We start from the raw sequence: 21,426 nt of genomic DNA on the forward strand, positions 1-21,426 counted from the left end.
GCTCTGCAAATCTTCCTGTCTCTGCTACTCCTTAGCACTGGTGTTATGTGCCAGTGAAGATCAAGACAAAAATATTTCATGCTTAATTTCCCTTGAAATTACATTTTAAATCTGGTAATACAGCATTTGTTTTAAAAAACTAGAAGTGTTTTCTTAAATTATCAGCAAAATCATTTGCTGAACATGAACAAAATTTCTTATTTGGTAAAGTGACCAGATTAAGAATTGCTACCTCGTTATGCCCATCAGACAGCCTTCTAACTGTATATGTTCAATCTCTGATCTCATTTTTTTTTTTTTTTGTTAGAGTACCTTTATTTTACAGATGGCAACAAATAAGGGGAAGATTCAAGACTCATTTGAATGACAAGAAGAGATGAGTCATGTCTGTCACCTCCACTAGGACTCAGGGACATTGCAGAGGTGGTCACAGAAAGAATTGGAGTGCTGCTCTCACTGCTAACCAGAAAGCCATCTCTATGAAGATGGCAGTAAACTAAAAGTTTAGGAGGAGACTGAAAACTAATCTAAGTAGAAAACAAAAGGTTGTTGATAGCTCAACACTGAAGGAGATTTCTGCCATACCCTCCTGGGCTCAGGATACATTGTGGAGGAAGAGGCAGAAAGAATGGGTGGGAAGGTATACCATGAGGCATTGTCCTCCCAACATGAGCAAACTGGTGACTTGTGATGCTATGATGGTTACTGATACCCTCATAAGAACAACATGGCTCTAAGCCCATCAATATTGTGACATGGAGGACAAAAAGAATGAGACAACAGGAGAGAAGAGAAAAGGAATGTCTTGAAAGAGGAGGGTCTCTGGGGGTGGGAGGTAGTGGAATATGGTCAAATTACTATATGTTCATATTTTAACGTTGTCACTGTGGAGGCAGAGGTTGGAGGATCACTATGAATTCAAAGCCAGCCTAAAACTACATAGTGAACTCCAGGTCATCCTCGGCTAGAGTGAGATCCTACCTGCAAAAAACATAATTTAATTTAATTTAATTTAATTTTAAAATAAAACAAAACAGAAGAGTTAGCTTAGACTCAACCCAGAGGATGACATGGGTTCATTCTGTTAGCAAGTACTCTAAGTTCAAGGTAAAAATAGCCTCCAGGGCTGGAGAGATGGCTTAGCGGTTAAATGCTTGCCTGTAAAGCCTAAGGACCCCGGTTCGAGGCTCGGTTCCCCAGGTCCCACGTTAGCCAGATGCACAAGGGGGCGCACGCGTCTGGAGTTCGTTTGCAGAGGCTGGAAGCCCTGGCGCGCCCATTCTCTCTCTCTCCCTCTATCTGTCCTTCTCTCTGTGTCTGTCACTCTCAAATAAATAAATAAAAAATTAAAAAGAAAAAATAGCCTCCAGTCTACATGAACTTTTGTAGTTCTAGAGAGACAATGAGGGAACAGAGGACTTTATCCTCTCATTGGAGCCCTCTTCCAACAGAAGAAAGGTCTTGTATTCACATTCACAAACAAGTTGAGGGCATTTTGAAAGACTAGTCATCTCAAGATTCACCACCTTTCCTAGTTCAAGAAAGAGGAGTGTGCAGGTATTTTTTCATTAAGAATATACTTTGTGTGGATTCATCATGTGTTGGTACCATCTTTTCCCTTCTGTCTCCTCCCATTCTGCTGAAGGTCCTCTTAAGTGGGATTGCTGGTGTTCCTCATGAAGTTGTGGGTAATGCTTTTAAGAGCAGTAGTCAGTTATTGGAGGGGAGCAATGCCTCTGGGTATGACACCCCAACTTAGAGGTCCTACAATCTTTCTGCCCTCTCTTCTGCAAAATTTCCTGAGTCATATTGGGCGTGTTTTAACTCTACTTCAGTGATAAATTCACAGTAGCCTCTGGATTTCTGCTTTAATATGTGTTGAGTATACTGAGCATCTGTCTCCTTTACCCTGGCAATGGTTGTCAGGCTCACAGATACTTTTGTCTGTTTTGCCAACCCTCCCTCTACCAGGTGAAAAGCAAATTCACCAAAGCTATTATTTACACCCATAGTGAGTGTAAGCTTGTGGAGACAGAAAGTAACAGGAGATGGAGTTTTGAGCAAAAAGTATGTTTAAAGATCATTGAAATGATGTGAAATCTATGATGCAAATAATGACGCAAAGTAGTTGAACAAGCTGCATGCTGATGTGCAGGAAAGTGCAGGATCTATTTTAAGTATGCCATTAAGGGGAAGGCTTTTCAGAACAGTTGCATGGTAGCAGGAGCCCATGGTGGAGCTTCTCATAGGTTGGTGGATCAGAAAGCAAAGAGCTCAGGTGGAAACCAGACGTCGGCGTTATCTTTGAAGCCCACTCACAAATGCTTTTTTTTATTGGTATTTACAGTGTGAAATGTCCCACAGCCTCCTGATCAGCATCAGGAGCTGTAGACCAAATATGCAAACATGACTGCATAGAGAACATTTCTCATTCTAACTATAAGGGCCCACATCATAGTTCTACTGGGCTGTGAAAAGGGAATTTGGAGATTTAGACATGTGTTGCTGGAGGATTTTTCCATTAGAAGTGAGTTCTTTCATGGTGATTATTTTCTGATTAAAAAAATGTCCATGCAATCCATGAAACCCAGTGCAGTGATAGATGCCAGATGAAAAGTGAGAGACAGGTCATGGTCTCTGAGGTTTACCCAAGGTGAGCATAAAGTGAACAGAGAACAAAACAAGAAAGGCAGATTAAGCAGTGCTGAGCATTACTGAGCAAGGTCCAGGGTTCACCGGCGGTTCAGTGGAGAAAATGATGCTTAACAGAGACCCAGTTGTGAGGGCTTTGATGACCAAACCAAGGAATTTGGAATTTTTCCATGATAAGAGGAAATCTCTAATAAATTCTCCAAAATGGGGGGGGGGGGGTATTCTATTGGTCTATTTAATTATTCAGCAATCTTATTGTGTTTATTTCTTACCAAGAGTTTTCTAATTTGGAGGAAGGTGGTGGTAGTGCTATGTAAGTGAGCACTAATATGTTCCTATATGAAGAAAGTGCAAATAAGAGAAACTGAACGCAGCAGGATGAACTCACGGACTACATTAAAACAGGAGGTTTGAGTTAACATGTTGGTGATGATGCGGGGGTACTCTGTGAGATTAGCACTGCCTCCTGTGCCAGTAGCTCTCAGGTCTTGAGTTTTTATCCAAGTTAGCAAAGAATTGAAAATGCACACCCAGAGAAGGGTAAATTATGAGATTTATTTTTGGAAGAGTTAAGAGGGAAAGCAAAGCAGGAAAAAGCCCAAGCTAGAAGACACTATCTACCTTGCTGCTGTGCTGGGAAGGTGGAGGGAACCCTCACCCTTCCAGGGAAGGGAAGGGAAGCAGGGAGAAGGGGTGGCGCAGTTTACACAGGTATTCCAGGCCCATTTATGAACAAGCCTCATCATCAGGCTCAGGTGTGTAGGGAGGGACCTGACTGGCTGGTGGGCCCATGAAGAACTCTGACTTCAGAAATGCCCACCCACAGCTAACAAACTTGTGAATCTGGAGGACAAACAAGAGGTTTTGTTGATGAGTTGTTGCCTTCAGCCACCTCAGGTAAGACTGAATCAGACATTTCTAGTTCTAGTCCTGCCAGCTCAGGTAAGGTTGCATCCATGTTTCTGAGGGCCAGACCCTTGGAAACTATCTATCAGGAAAAAGCAACCTTTCTCCTAATTCATATCAGTAGTTGGAATAACCTTAGAATGGGTATTTGAGTTACTCCAAGTTTGAACATCCATGAGATCATCTTTTATAAACCTTTTCCTTCCATTAAAAAAATGAATAAAAGGGGCTGGAGAGATGGCTTAGTGGTTAAGCGTTTGCCTGTGAAGTCTAAGGACCCCAGGTTCAAGGATCTATTCCCCAAGACCCACGTTAGCCAGATGCACAAGGGGGCACACATGTCTGGAGTTCTTTTACAGTGGCTGGAGGCTCTGGTGCACCCAACCTCTCTCCGTTTCTCTCTCTCTCTCCTTCTCTCTCTCTCTCTCTCTCTCTCTGTCTGTCTGTCTGCTTCTTTCTCTCTGTCACTCTCAAATAAATACATAAAAATGAACAAAAATAAATCAATAAAAGGAATGATAGTAGCGTGTAGCATGTAGTTTAGTCATTACTCTGGCCTTAACATTTATTCCCCCTTCTTTTTGTTTAAATAACATGTTTTTTTTTAATATATATATATAGCATGTATCCCTTTTGATGTAAAAACATGTCTTTTAAAGTTAAAAGCATAGCTTATATTTGTAATTTTATTTCTTTATATTCAATGGTTTTTATTATTATCATTTTTATTGTCATTATTATTGTTATAATTTAGAGATTAAAATGAAAACCCAGGAAGCTATATTTTACAGAAAGTTTAACAGTAATAAATATAGGTAAAATAAATTCAAATTAATATGTTAAAGATTTAAGTCATAATATGTATTTAGAAGGTGTGGTGGTTTGAAATGAACAGAAGACCACCCAAATAAAAATTTAAAAGCAGGGTCTTTGTTAAACTGGCTGCTGTCTATCTCCTCACAGCATGGAGGAGAGCAGTCCAGTCCTATTTTTACAGTGAGTTTTTAAAAGCAAAAGCCACTTTTTTTTTTTTTTAAATAATGACCTACCCCTTACTTTTTAGTGATCCCCCCACCCTAATTATCTTTTGCAAGAGTAAGCAAGCATGACTTTCAAAAGCAGAACTTGGGCAGAGTGAGCTCCAGATAAGGCGAGACCAAACACCAGATGAAGCTCTTACAGAATACCAGGCAGCCTTGACTTCAGGGCAAGACTAACCTCAGGTGTCTTTACTAGAATCATGCCCTCAGGCTTTTACTTACTGCTCTGTGCTAATCTTTAGCCTCTTACGGCTCCTTGAGAATGTCAAGATGGCTGAGTGGCCTAAGATGGCTTCCCTTCGGTCTGTTCACCAGAGTTGTTTCAAAACTTGAGGTAAGTTTTAACTCTATTCCAGTTTGACCTGGAACTCATTTTGGCCTGCCTCAAATTTATAGAAATTGTTTAACTTTTGTCTTTCAAAGTAGGGATTAAAGCTATGCTATCACAACCTTTAAGTCTGGGTAGTATTTTTTTTTTATTTTTTTGTTCATTTTTATTTATTTATTTGAGAATGACAGAAAGAGTCAGATAGAGAGAGTGAGTGAGAATGGGCACGCAGGACCTCCAGCCACTGCAAATGAACTCCAGATGCGTGTGCCCCCTTGTGCATCTGGCTTACGTGGGTCCTGGAGAATCGAGCCTCGAACCGGGGTCCTTAGGCTTCACAGGCAAGTACTTAACTGCTAAGCCATCTCTCCACCCCATAAGTCTGGGTAGTTTTTGATCTTTATTTTTGTTTTCATTTTTATTTATTTATTTTTATTACGATTATTACTATTATTATTTTTTGGGGGGGATTTTCAAGATAGGGTCTCACTCTACTCCAGGCTGATCTAGAATTCACTATGTAGTCACAGGGTGGCCTCAAACTCATGGAGATCCTCCTACCTCTGCCTCTAGAGTGTTGGGATTAAAGGTGTGTGCCACCACATCTGGCTTGATCTTTATTTTTAAATAAATACCTTTAAAAGTTATGACTTCTTAGGAATAAAACAGATAATTTAGACCAACCAAAACTGTTTTGAAGGAGGAGAGCACAGATAAAGAGGCAACAATTTTTATATCTTAAGGTTACACTGCAAGTTAAAATTGATCTAAAAATTGTAATACGTTAGTTTAACATATAACAACAAAGCTTTTTTTTTTTTTTTAACATATTAATAGGTTTTCCCAGATTCTTGAATGTCATTGTTTTCTGTAGTGACATCTTTTGTAATCTCCACTGTGGAAAGGAAATTTAACATAAAAATCCTCAAAAAGCACATAAAATAAAATTTTACATTTGGTACTTTTACTTCACCCTGACAAAGAAATCCAATGTAATCAATATAATTTAAAGGACTTCAGTACACATTTAGATGTTTTTTGATATTTTAGCTTTGTTACCTATGATCACAGAAAACTGGAATAAAATTACTATAAAATCTGTTTGGGAAAGAAATCATTATCAAAATTGGTGCCTCCAAAGTTAATATCTATAGCCTAAATGAAAATTTTTGTCTTATGATTTAAATGAATATTTCATTGCCTAAACAATTAGCCTTTGTGGTTTTGTGAATCATTTAGAAAATCTAAAAATAATATTTATAAAGTTTTTAAGAAGTTATGATTGTTTATTTATGAATATCTACTTATAGAGCATTTTACTATATCACCAGATCTTTTACATTCACACAATTCACAGTATAAGTTGGTATACCAAAAATATTTTAAAAGCAAAATTAAGAATAATAAAAAATTGAAGTGGCCACAAAGTTTTTATATTTTGAATTTTACATTATTATTAACTACCCAGAGTGTTCTCCTGTAAGAGAAGCTCTCTGACTGTGTCTCTAGTTGTTCTCTTGAGAGCAGGAGAGTGGTTCAAACATCTGAGGAATCAGCCTATGATATGACATCCAACCAGAAAAGCTATGCATGGTAGAAAGAGGTAAGCAAAATTATCCAAGCCACATTTGAAAGAAAAAAGGGAGGTTACTATTTGCTGAGGTATAGTGAAAGAGGGCTGGTCACCTCCTTGGGTCCAGGAAGGGTGGGTGGTCCTGGATAACAGTAACTATTTAATGGTAACAAAAGCCCCCTCCCCCATCTCATCCCCCAGGAGGGCCTGGGTCTGAGAGCAGAACTACAGAGGGGACATTGGAGGTCTCCCTTCTCATGGGCCCACCTCACACTGTCTCTACTTCAGCCTCAATGTCAGATCCATTGTGTCAGTGTCAGAAAACCAAAGATCTTCATCAACTACTGTCCGCAGTGGCTTCAAGGGTTGTTCCTTTGAGACTTGAGTCCCAGAGAATGTTTTTAAATGTTGAAAAATTTATTTTTCTGTTCTGTGAAAATTATTGCTCTGTGTTACCCTGACTGAACCACACTCCCCAAGGATGACGGAAAGTTCCTGTTTCACTTAAGGTTCCTCTACATAGCTCCCCTTTGCTTTATTTATTTTTTTATCACTGTGTTTCCTCGAGGTTTTGTGCCTCTTGAATTAGAATGGCCATTCCAGAGGTTACTTGTACACCATCCAGCAGTGTTTGGATAAGCATGAAATGAACGCACCACAGGCAAAATGTGGTTTAATGGAGGGTCAGAGAGATGTGTTTGATCGCTTCCCCCTCTGACTGTGCTTTCAGCCTTTGCTTAGCCAAAACAATGGGGAGTCAGAGTATAAGACAGATCATGAGTTTACATCAGACACATCAGGAGTTGCTTGTTTAGGTTTTTTTCATCAGGAAATCTTTAAAGAAGCAGTGAGATTCCTGTCTTGAAGAAGCTTCACTCAAGTCTCGTAGTCTAATATGTCCCAGGCTTAACCTATGCAAAAAGATTATTCCATACAATTAGGTTGATCTTCAAATAATTGTTGAGCTACTTAATATGAATAATCGTTGAGATATTTTAATTTTCTGCTTTTCTTTTTTTTAATATTATTTATTTAAGACAGAGAGAGAGAATGGGCATTCCAGGGTTTCCCACCTGTGCCACCATCTTGTGCATCTGGCTTATGTGGGTCCTGGGGAATCGAACCTGGGTCCTTTGACTTTTCTGGCAAGTGCCTTAACCACTAAGCCATCCCTCCAGCCCTAATTTTATGCTTTTCATACTGTCTCGGCACCTGGCATGGATTTCATACTGCATACATGTTTCATGTTATCTCAGCCATATTTCAAAGGTTCAATAATCCCAATGTATTGTATATGGTGGCCAGTGGCTACTGTATTGGAAAATGCAAATTTAGATTCTGCGTGGACCATATTAGGAAGAGTTAACACACAATAAAAAAGAAACAAAGGAAGAAAGGAAGAAAGAAAGAAACAACGAAAGAAAGAAACAAAGAGAGAAAGAACACACTGAACACCAACACCACTATCATGCTTAATGAGCTTAGTCATTTCAAGCACCAATTAGTACAACTAATGCTTGTGTTTGTGTGCATGAGCACATGTTATGTGGCCCATTTATGTGTATTTGTGTGGATGTGGCATATGTTTGTGTACACACGTACATATGCATACACACTGCCCCATTGTCCCCTTGATTCGATAGAAGTCCTGAAACAACAGTTTGGAAAGGCCTTCCCACAGCTGCCTTCTTCCTCAGTATTTTGCCATCATTTACCAAATACCTTGCTTCACACTTTTGGCAGTATCTTCAGAAAGGAAGCATGTATGAGAAGTTCCCCAAGCTTCAATCTTTTTGCCTGGTCAGAGATTATCCAATGAAATCTTGTGATCTAAATATAGCCTATATAATCTAGTGTTCAAGTAACAACTGCAAGCATTTAAGAGAGAAACAGAACCTCCACAGGGAACTTTAGTATTCAGCAAAGCCTGATCTCTCCTCATCCCACTGTAGACCCTGGGCATCTGTGCATGTCCCCCCTGCCTCCAGAGGTCTTTCAGCTCTGAGTACTCAGAATTTATGCCTGTGCCAAAGCCAGACTATAACAGGAAGCAGAAAGTCAGGTTGATTGACTTTTATAGATTGCTTTTGCCTTTGAACCATCAGCTCGGATTAGCACATCCACTCTAACGATGTTGTGACATTTAATATACTCTGTCTGGGAGCCAAGGGAGAGATTTTTCATTTGTCTTGATATTAGAATAACTGAATATCTTTGAGAAAATTATCAGGCAATTGCTAATCATTTCCATTTCTGTTTGTGTTATAAAGCGTTTCAAAAACACTAAGTGATTTTTTTTTTTTGGTGGGGGTGGGAGGGTTAGAGAGATGGCTCAGTGTTATAAAGTACTAATTTTTTTTCTCTCACTTCTATTTAATACATATACAGGACAGTAATGAACCTTTCATTATTACACTTACCTTTTATAATCCTTTTCTTTTCTGTACTTATTTTGCTACTGGGACTACCTCAGATAATTAGTTTTTACTTTATGTTATTATACATTTTTTGGTAGTTATCTGTCTTTCATGTATTGATTATTCAAAATTTATATCTATCATCTATTATCATCTGTGTATTTATGTCATCTATTGATATATAATCTATATAATCTATAATCTCTCACCTATCAATCTATCTTCTATATATCTATCATCATCTCTCCCTCCTCTCACATTTCTCCATGTCTGCCTATCTTTCCCCATTCGTCCATGACAGCATTACATCTCTCCCACTCTAGCTACATTAACACAATGGTCACAATGCAGCTACCATTTTCTTAATCTAGCTGACTTGAAGCCACAGTTATTGTCCAGAGATGGACACTTGACTCAGGACTTTGTGAATGCAAAGTCTTTATCCAACCTATTTTTGTACCCAGGACTCAGACAAGTAGCTCACCAACAGATGAAGTTGTATAATAACAACTTCAAGGATATTGAAGGTAGCTGAGTGATAATGCTTAATGTAAGCCTGGAAGCCTAACACCATGGCAGCAACACCAATAGTAACACTGCAGAAATAAAGAGTGCTCTTAGCAACACCGATGTGATGACAATAGCTGACAGCACATCGTGGGAAGGCTACCACGACAGTTATCAGCAGCCAAGCTTCTCTTCAGCTGCAGAGACTCATTACAATTAGGACTACGATTACTTTGTTGTTGCTGTTATCATCTTACCTTCGGGAAAGAATGAACTGCAAATTCCTGGCTGGGCAGAAACAGGGATAAAGGTTGAGGAAGACATGCTGGTTTGAATTGTTTGTGAGTCTTGGCTTTGGGGGAGTTTGCACTTCTTGCCATCTTCACCAGTGTGGCTCTTCCTCCTGTGACGTCAAGGATGGGTGAAGAAGGGCTCATCGTCCACTACTTATGCAGTGTTTTGGAAGATGGCTTAGAAAACACAGCAGAAACAGAATTAGAAATACACTTTATAAATTTGAAAATGTACCTAGGGTTAATTGTACTAATTGTAGAACTTGGTGGATGTTGTCTGAAATATAAAGAACAGTATTTAAATGAGGTTTACAATGTTTGTGAAACATATTAACTCACACTGAATTTAACTTTAGATGTCCATGGTTTATCTAGAATCCCAGTTTTATACAGGTGATAGCCTAAGGCCAGCACTTTAAAAAATGGTCAGTACTAGTTCTTTAGGAAGACAACATGAAACTGACTTATTGTCATGCTGACAATAATTCTGTCATATCTGACTATTTCTTAAATATTTGAATGGACCATATGTTTTCTCATAAACTCAGTCAACAAGTGTCCTGACATCGATGGAATATGAATATGTAAAACAAAACCTATTATGACACACTAAATAATAACAATTATATTGAAATTCTCTCACTATGAGATACAGGAAAACAAAGTCAGTAAAACAGCAGATAGACACCAAAAACACTTCATGGCCATGGTAGCATAAGACAATAATTATTAAATGGAAGGTTAAAGACAATGGCTTGGATTGTGTCTATGCATGGTTTCTACTGTCTCTCTCTCTGTGTCTTTGCCTTCCTGGATTTAAATTTACGTAAATTGAATGAACCTGTCTGATGATTTCATAATGTGAGTTTTACTATATAATGATTGACTTCAAAGGCATTCAATAATATTGAGCCTTATGTTTAGTTCTCATATTTTCTTAGTTTGGTATTACATTATACACATAGCCTACGCTATGAACAAAATTTAGTAAGCCTGGGCTAGGAAGATGGCTCAGCATGGAAGAGTGCATGGCCACAAGCATGAGGGCATGAGTGGGCCTGCATTCCTCCCCAGCTCCCACACAGAAAAGCATTTGTGCTCACGCATTCCTGCTATGCCAGTTCTGTGGGTGGCACAGTCCATGGGGGGGCTGAGGCTTGCTGATCAGCCCAGTTCCCAGACTCAGTGAGAGACTCTCTCTCAAGAATACGAAAGTGAAAAGAGTGGTGAAGAGCACCAGCATTCTCTCTGGCCTCTGCATGTGTGTGCAAGGGCTATACACATGTGCATGCATGGGTGCACACACCCATGCATGCGTACACCACATACAAACATCATATCACACATACTACACACCCATGCAAAAGTGTGTAGATAGAAAAAATAATAACAGTGAGCCTATGATTGCATTTTAACGAGATTTCTCGTGCCTTTCCTTTTCAGCAATGCAGCAATAGAAAAAGGAAAAATACCAAAGATGAAATAGCACTGGATGTCTATGAAGCTAGTAAAGAATATGCTCATAATTCCAGAGTGAAAATAGGTGTAAAACTGCACTTTATTTTTATGAATTTTGTGATATATTTGGATGTTCAATTTCCAATTATACTCCCAAAGGATTCTCTTTCATATATTTAATAAAATATAAGATTTTTAAAGAAAATGTCATAGGATTCTTTCTCACCAGGCTTTCCCCTGATGAATTAGGTCCTTTCTGATATCATGTCTACACAACGTAACAGTAATTGAACAGAACTTTTAAAAGGGCATTGAGGGACAGAAGAGATGGGGCAGTCTGCAGCCTGCTGGCCTTGCAAGCATGGACCCTTGTCCCATCCCCAGAGTGTGCAAAAGTCTGTGTGAAGCTATGTATTCGCAATCCAATGCGAGAAGGGTGGAGACAGGAAGACCCTACAAATACACAAATCTTCATGTGTATACATGTTTGTGTGTTTTTATAAACCTTGTAGGTGTGTGTGTGTGTGTGTGTGTGTGTGTGTGTGTGTGTGCATGTGGAGGCAAGAGGTTGAAGTCCTTAATCATTTTCCACCTCATTTTGAGACATGGTCTCTCACTGAAGTCAGACAAAGCTCATTCATTCAGCTAAACTAGCCAGCCATTAGGCTTCAGGGAGCCTCTTGTCTCTGCCTTCCCAGTGCTGGGATGATATACACATATTTCCATTGTCAGCTTTTATGTGAGTTCTTGGGATCCATGTTCAGGTCCTTATGTTTGAACCACAAGCACTTGCTTAACTATGCCACCGCTGCAACCCTACCAGGTTACCAGGTCTTATTTTGGAAACACCTAACAGTGGAAAGAGGTATGACTGGTAACCAAGATATATTTCCACTAAAGATGAACTGACAACTCCTCATATTTTCCCCTCAATGTTGTGAAAAGCATAAGACACAAATGACCAAATCAAGACTTATGAAACAAAAGGTCTTTGAAACATTGGAACACAAGTAACTTTGACTTGGAATCTTTTAAAATGATTACAATACAAAGGCGATGCCCCTCCCCTCCCCCACCTGTGACAGACAAAACTTTTTAAGTGACTGACATTTAATAAGGCTTTGTCAGACCTCTGTCAACAATGGAAAAAGGGGAAGATCCCTTTCTGGTCATATGTTAGGTCTTGAGACTTACATTAAGTTACCTGAAGTGCTAAGTTTCTATGTGACTGTTAGGGAAGAGAGAGAGAGAGAGCCTATGGAATTAGGGTTATTATTTCTAAGGTGTATAGAAGGGTCCTGAGGTGTGATAAAAATGACTCCTGTCTGTGCTCCTTCCCATCTCTTACTTTAACTCCTGACGCCTAGCACTGTGCTTTTAGCAATCAGTAACTGCCTGTTCAATAAACATTAGATAGAACATGTCTAACTCTGTGATCATAATTTATTTGTACTTTAACATGAAAGATAAAATGATTAGCTACTACAGGATATTGGTAGCTAATTTTACTTCCAAAAATTAGTACAGAAGGCTGGAAAGATGGCTTAGTGAGTAAGGCATTTGCCTTCAAAGCCAAAGGACCCACGTTTGTATCCCCAGGACCCATTTAAAGCCAGATGCACAAGGTGGCACATGAATCTGCGGTTCGTTTGCAGTGTCTAGAGTCCCTGGAGAACCCATCCTACCCACAACCCTGTTTGTGTGTGTGTGTGTGTGTGTGTGTGTGTGTGTGAAATAAAATAAATAATAAAATTATAAAAAAAAAGAATAGAAATGTGGCCATATCTCTTAGTGTAGGTAATGAAAGGAAGTTCTTGAACAAAATCATCACAACATTTACTCTTATATAAATCATGAGCTTGAAATACATGGACAAGAAATCAATCAGATGCACTACTAGTTTAGGAAAAGGGGTTAATAGTTCTTTGAATAAACTGTGCTGGGTTTAAACTGAGTATTTTTTTTTTTTTTACTCTATAGATTTCACACTGGGTCTGCTCATGGGACACAGTGCATATCTCGTTTCTACTTTTGGGCACATAGACAGAGGGTTAAATAACTATAGTATTGAGAGTGTAAGGAAATGCCATGATCAAGTGAATAGAGCATCGTATGTGCAAGTGGCTGAAAAACTGGCCCTCTCTTGTCTGGAAGAAGATGAAGGTTGATGTAAAGAATGATCAAAGTTTATAAATTCATGAAAGACACTGCTCACATGATCACAGACACATGAGCCAAAATCCCTGCATATTGAAATGTAGGGTTGTCTTTGAAGTTTGAACAGGATAGTTTTAGGACAGATGAAAGGAAGTACTTGCATACAGTGTTAAGGAAATTTATGGAAGTTTTCAGAAGTTACATGCTGAAAATACTGGCTAGACAATGGGAAAGGCAGTTTGTGTGGGAAAGCTTAGGGTACATGCAAAACCTTTTGAAGGTTTTTGATCTTTATGGCATTCTCTAAGTTTTACTTTATAAATCATATTATGAATGGTCACTCCTCATTCCATAATTACTTATGATCTTCATAATCACTAGTAAAATTTCTTATTTGAGTTAAGGCAAAATTGCAACTGTTTTAGTTACCTTCTCATTTCTGGGATAAAACATCCAATCAATAGCAGGTCGTGGAAGATTTATTTATTTATTTATTTTTTCTGAGGTAGGGTCTTGCTGTAGTCCAAACTGACCGGGAAATCACTCTGTAATCTCAGGCTGGCCTGGAACTCACAGTGATCCTCCTATCTTGGCCCCCAAAAGTTGGGATGAAAGTTATGCACCACCATGCCTGGCTCAATTTTTTAAAAAAAATATTATTTTCACTTAAAAACTCCAGGGGAAACTTCATGAGTCAAGGAAAAGCATAATGTGAGCAGAGACTGGACGTCCCCTCGGTTTGGCAGGAGGACAACCGCAGCAGGAGAAGAGAGCTGAGTGCTAGCATGGGAGAACTGGCTGGGCGCCCCTAAGCCTGCCCCCAACAGCACACTCCTGGGCAAGGCTCAGGCTCCCAAACTGCCATCAGCTGAGAACAAGTATTCAAAGTGCATGAGTTTATGGGGGACGTCTGATTCAACCATGACAATGACCTCCATCTGTTTCCAAATGGACTGTGATTTATAAAATTCCCCTTTACAGAAAAGATCATTCATCTTTAGCTGAAATTTTGTTTTCTACTGGAGACCTGAAGACCATTGTCTTATGAAGTTCACACACAGCTCCTTGGAGACTGGCATAATCAAGCTCCCTCTGTAGACTTGTTTGGTGAGCAAGAACAAACAAATTCACATTACATTTTCTTTTTGGAGGAGAGGGACTAATAATACATACATATGTATCTATCTATCTATCTATCTATCTATCTATCTATCTATCTATCTATATATATGTTCATTTTTCCTTTGTTTATAAAAATATGCTATTTTTGTGTGTGGTATGGGACCTCATGCATTCTACACAAGTGTTCTGCCACTGAGCCATAATCTCAGCCTCATTTTCATTTTAATACAAATATATCTAAATAAGGCCTCCTTAACAATTCATTCTTTTCTTACACAGTTTCTCCATCTCTATTTAGATTATTTTCACAAAGGACCTTTCCTTTCATCTTTGCTATTTATTGGAATTGAGCAATGGTTCAACTAGTATCTATCAAGAGCCAAACACAGTTCTGCTTTAAATTATACATTTGAATCAATTTTTGCAGGAATTTCAGTAAGTATATAGCAGATTATGTGACGGGCCTCCTGCATAGCCATGCTGGATTGCAACCTTTACATGGGCCCCATACAGCTTTGTTAAATGCCTTCTTGTCACTGAGTATAATTATTAATTATATTTGAATAGAGGATTTTTACATTTTTGATCTGCACTGATCTCCATCAGATCTCTGGACAGAGGTGCTTGAATTCTCATTTTGCAAATCCTCATTGAAAAAAAGAAAGGATTTTCAGAATCACACCAAGCAACTTATCACCTGGAACATGGCTGAATGAATGGTTGAATACACTCCCCCTGTCTATCTCTGAAGGTTGTCTGACACCAACAAGTCATGATGCTCCTATTACTAGAGTGCCTGATCCAGAATTAGAAAATCATCCCCAGGGGACAGCAGGTATTTTAGCAGGTGCAGGAGAAGCATGGCCACTTTGTGCATTTCTGTTACAGACTCATTTTCTCCCCTTGACCTTCCACTGGCCCTTGGCCCTTAGGCAGGAGATGACAGCTGAGTGGTTGAGTGGGAGTGTGAGGGACGAACAATGTCCATTCACACTTTCAAAATAAGATGTCCCACTCCTATGCCATGAGTCCCTTGGTGACAGGCACCCCACACCCTCTCTGCAAATGAGTATTCTCTATTGAATGATGGTTTCCTCTGCCTGAGGTCCTTTACCTCAGCCCCTGTGTCTGTCTCCAAGCTGCCTGGGGTGAGTCAGAGACCATGACCTGGCTGTGATGTCATGGTTCAGGCAGCCAACTTAGAACCCTACAATCAGAGCAAAACAATGATTCTATTTTCCTTATGAGTTGGAGGATCTGTTTTCAAAGCAAAATAAAATGTCCAAGACTCCAGTGCCTCTTTTTCTTTTGGCCACCCCTAAGCAGGCTCCTATTTTACTTTAACACTGGCAAAATGGTTTCTAACAGGCTTGCCTCATAGGATGATCACATATGCCTAATGACTTACGGCCTATGACTACTGTGCTTGGAAGAACTGATCTAAAAAGGGTTAATTGATGTGGCATCAGCCTACACTGTCTGCCTATGCTGATTGAAAACAAGATGATGCATTCGTTTATTTTTTTGTGTGGAATACTTTTCAGCTAATAGTGGAAATATGTAGTCAAAATGGAAAGGCATGGGCTATTAGTACAACCAAATTTTTTTCAAGTGCTGGAAAAACACACAAAGAGAACAAGGAAGACGCTTTTCCACCACTTCCTATACTGGACCATCTCATATCCAGGAGCTCCCATGCACGCCATTCACAGCAATCCTGAAATGATCTGCCATTTTGTTCAGCATTGCCGACTGGGAGTGTGAGAGAGCAAGCAACAACATGAATTGAGGCAGCACCAGGTATGTGATGTGTACTTGGTTTAAAGATCTGTGCTCTCTGTCTTGCCATGCTTAATGATGTCCTAACATAAAGACCCACATTTTCATATGTGGCACTGCATCCCAGAGATTATGTTACCAGTCAGTGATATTTTACCAATACCAAGGGTTGCCACTGAATTCCAATAATTCCTTCCCATCCTCATATGAAATAATTTTTCTCTCTCTTTGAAGATGTATGTTCATATGCATACATATATGTCTGTTTTAGGTGTGGGCATTGAGGCCACTGATATTAAGAATTATCATTGAAAGGAATGTATTTATTCTTGCCAATCTTCTTGTTTTGTGGTTCTTCCAGTTTTACCTTTGCTCTCTTGTATTGAGTATAGTTTATTTTATCTGTTTCCTTATGTGTGTGCTTTTGTTTCTTTTCAGCATGGAGGATCATTTTAAGAATTTTCTGTAGAGCTGGTTTAGCATGCATATATTCATTTAGCCTGATTTTGTTGTGGAATGTCCTTAATTTTTTTTTTTTTCTATTTGGATGGATAGTGTTGCAGGATAAAGTAATGTTGGTTGACAGTTGTTATCATTCAGAACATGGAATATATCATTCCAAGCCCTTCTGGCTTTTAAAGTTTGTGTTGAGTAAACTGATGGTATCTTGATGGGCTTGCCCTTGTATGTGACTTGAATTTTTCTTTCTAACTGTTTTCAATATATTTTCTTTGGTTTGTGTGTTTTGTGGTTTAATTATGATGGTTATAGGTTCTTTCCTGATTTTGTCCATTTGACTTTCTATAAGCTTCCTATGTCTGTATTGGCTTCATTTTCCCTACTTGGGGAAAGTTTCCTTCTATAACTTTGTTGAAAATACTTGTTATGCTTTTGGAGTGAAATTCTTCTCCTTTACTATGCCCTGAATTCTTATATTTGATCTCTTCATAGTGACCCCAAATGGCTTGAAATTTCCATTGGTGTCTTCCCATTAGTTTGTCTTTGTCTTTGTTGGACTGTATTAGATCTGCCACCTGGTATTCTTGTTTAGATATTCTGTCCTCTCCTGATCCATTCCACTGGTGAAACTTTCTACAGAGTTTTCTATTTGATTTATTCTTTTTTATTTTTAAACTTTTATTAACATTTTCCATGATTATAAAAAAATATCCCATGGTAATTCCCTCCCTCCCCACCCACACACTTTCCCCTTTGAAATTTCATTCACCATCATATTACCTCCCCATTACAATCATTGTACTTACATATATACAATATCAACCTATTAAGTATCCTCCTCCCTTCCTTTCTCTTCCATTTATGTCTCCTTTTTAACTTACTGGCCTCTGATACCAAGTATTTTCCTTCTCACACAGAAGCCCAATCATCTGTAGCTAGAATCCACATATGAGAGAGAACATGTGGCGCTTGGCTTTCTGGGCCTGGGTTACCTCACTTAGTATAATCCTTTCCAGGTCCATCCATTTTTCTGCAAATTTCATAACTTCATTTTTCTTTACCACTGAGTAGAACTCTATTGTATAAATGTGCCACATCTTCATTATCCACACATCAGTTGAGGGACATCTAGGCTGGTTCCATTTCCCAGCTATTATAAATTGAGCAGCAATAAACATGGTAGAGCATGTACTTCTAAAGAAATGAGATGAGTCCTTTGGATATATGCCTAGGAGTGCTATAGCTGGGTCATATGGTAGATCAATCTTTAGCTGTTTTAGGAACCTCCACACTGTTTTCCACAATGGCTGGACCAGATTGCATTCCCACCAGCAGTGTAGAAGGGTTCCACTTTTCCCACATCCCCGCCAACATTTATGATCATTTGTTTTCATGATGGTGGCCAATCTGACAGAGGGGGATAGAATCTCAATGTAGTTTTAATCTGAATTTCCCTGATGACTAGTGACATAGAACATTTTTTTAGATGCTTATATGCCTTTTGTATTTCTTCCTTTGCGAATGCTCTATTTAGCTCCATAGCCAATTTTTTGATTGGCTTGTTTGATTCCTTATTATTTAACTTTTTGAGTTCTTTGTATATCCTAGATATTAATCCTCTATCAGATATATAGCTGGCGAAGATTTTTTCCCATTCTGTAGGTTGCCTCTTTGCATTTTTCACTGTGTCCTTTGCAGTGCAAAATCTTTGTAATTTCATGAGGTCCCAGGGATTAATCTGTGGTTTTATTGCCTGAGCAATTGGGGTTGTATTCAGAAAGTCTTTGCCAAGACCAATATGTTGAAGGGTTTCCCTACTTTTTCCTCTACTAGTTTCAGAGTTTCAGGTCTGATGTTAAGGTCTTTAATCCATTTGGACTTAATTCTTGTGCATGGCGAGAGAGAAGAATCTATTTTCATCCTTCTGCAGATATATATCCAGTTTTCAAAACACCATTTACTGAAGAGGCTATCTTTTCTCCAATGAATATTTTTGGCATTTTTATCGAATATCAGGTGGCTATAGCTACTTGGGCTTACATCTGGGTGCTCTATTCTGTTCCACTGATCTACATGTCTGTTTTTGTGCCAGTACCATGCTGTTTTTATTACTATGGCTCTGTAGTATAGGTTAAAATCAAGTATGGTGATACCACCAGCCTTATTTTTGTTGCTCAGTAATAGTTTAGATATTCGAGGTTTTTTGTGATTCCAAATGAATTTTTGGATTGTTTTTGTATTTCCATGAAGAAAGCCTTTGGAATTTTGATAGGGGTTGCATTAAATGTGTACATTGCTTTAGGTAAGATAGATGTTTTCACAATATTGATTCTTCCAATCCAGGAACAAGGGATGTTTCTCCACTTTCTAGTGTCTTCTGCAATTTCTCGCTTGAGTGTTTTAAAGTTCTCATTGTAGAGATTCTTTACTTCCTTGGTTAGGTTTATTCCAAGGTACTTTATTTATTTATTTATTTTTTTGATGCAATTGTGAATGGGAGTGATTCTCTGATTTCATCCTCTTTGTGTTTGTTGTTAGCATATATGAAGGCTACAGATTTCTGGGTATCTATTTTGTATCCTGCTACATGGCTGTAGGTTTTGATCAGCTCTAACAGTTTGCAAGTAGAGTCTTTAGGGTCTTTTGTGCATAGAATCATGTCATCTGCAAATAATGATAACTTGATCTCTTCCTTTCCAGTTTGTATCCCTTTTATGTGTGGCTCTTGCCTTATTGCTATGGCTATGACTTCCAAAACTATATTAAATAAAAGTGGGTACAGTGGACACCCTTGTCTTGTTCCTGATTTTAGTGGAAAAGCTTCCAGTTTTTCCCCATTTAGTAATATGTTGGCTGTAGGCATGTCATAAATAGCCTTTATAATATTGAGATATGTTCCTTCTATTCCCAGTCTCTGTAGGACTTTTATCATGAAGGGATGTTGGATTTTGTCCATGCTTTCTCTGCGTCTAATGAGATGATCATGTGATTTTTGTCCTTCAACCTGTTTATGTAATGTATTACATTTATAGATTTGCGTATGTGAACCATCCCTGCATCTCTTGGATAAAGCCCATTGGTCAGGGTGAATGATCCTTTTGATATACTCTTGTATTCTGTTTGTCAATATTTTGTTGAGAATTTTTGCATCTATGTTCATGAAGGAGATTGGTCTCTAATTTTCTTTTTTTGTTCTATCTTTGCCTGGTTTTGGTATCAGAGTGATGCTGGCCTCATAGAAGGAGTTTGGTAGAATTCCTTCTTTTTCTATTTCCTGGAAAAGCTTAAGATGCAATGGTGTTAGCTCTTCCTTAAAGGTCTGGTAAAATTCAGCAGTGAATCCATCCGGGCTTGGGCTTTTTTTAGTTGGGAGATTATTGATAATTGTATGGATCTCCATGTTTGTTATAGGTCTATTTAAGTAAATAATCTCATTTTGATTTAATTTAGGTAGGTCGTATAAATAAAGGAAATCATCCATTTCTTTCAGATTTTCATACTTTGTGGAGTATATGCTTTTATAATATGTCCCTATGATTTTTTGAATTTTTCTGGAATCTGTTGTGATGTTACCTTGTTCATCTCTGATTTTATTAATTTGTGTCTCTTCTCTCTTTCTTTTCGTCAGATTTGCTAAGGGTTTATCAATCTTGTTTATCCTTTCAAAGAAACAACTCTTTGTTTCATTAATTCTTTGGATTTTTTTTGTTGTTTTTGTTTCTATTTCATTAATTTCTGCCCTAATCTTTATTATTTCTTCCCATCTACTGATTTTTGGTTTGCCTTGTTCTTCTTTTTCCAAGGCTTTAAGGTGAAGCATTAGGTCGTTTAATTGCGACCTTTCTAATTTCCTAATATAGGCACTTAAGGCTATAAAGTTACCTCTTAGAACTGCCTTCATTGTGTCCCAGAGATTTTGGTATGCTGTGTTCTCATTATCGTTTGACTCTATAAATTTTTTGATTTCCATCTTGACTTCTTCATTGACCCATTCATCATTTAGTAATGTATTGTTTAGTTTCCATGATTTTTTGTATGCTCTGTAGCCTTTCTTGCTACTGATTTGTAGTTTAATTCCATTGTGGTCATATAGAATGCAAGGAATTATTTCAATTTTCCTGAATTTGTTAAGATTTGCTTTGTGTCCTAATATATGGTCTGTTTTAGAGAATGTTCCATGTGCTGCTGAAAAGAATGTATATTCTGCAGCCTTTGGATGAAATGTCCTGCATATATCTGTTAGGTCCATTCCTCCTGTGACCTCATTTAGTCCAGATGCCTCTCTGTTTATTTTTTCCCGGGATGACTTGTCAATTGATGAGAGTGGGGTGTTAAAGTCACCCACCACCACTGTGTGTGGTGTTATCTGTGACCTTAGTTCTAATAGTGTTTGTTTGACGAATTTGGGAGCCCCCTTGTTAGGTGCATATATGTTTAGGATTGTAATGTCCTCCTGTTAGAGTGTGCCTTTAATCAATATAAAGTGACCTTCCTTATCTTTCTTGACTAACGTTGGACTAAAGTCTACCTTTTCCGATATTAGGATAGCAACCCCTGCTTGTTTTCTAGGCCCATTTGCTTGAAACACCATCTTCCAACCTTTCACCCTAAGATAATGTCTATCCTTTGTAGAAAGGTGAGTTTCTTGGAGACAACAAATTATAGGATCCTGCTTTTTTACCCAGTCTGCAAACCTATGTCTTTTCGTTATGGCATTGAGGCCGTTGATATTAAG

Source organism: Jaculus jaculus, chromosome 15, assembly GCF_020740685.1.
Source record: "Jaculus jaculus isolate mJacJac1 chromosome 15, mJacJac1.mat.Y.cur, whole genome shotgun sequence".
Classification (NCBI taxonomy): Eukaryota; Metazoa; Chordata; class Mammalia; order Rodentia; family Dipodidae; genus Jaculus; species Jaculus jaculus.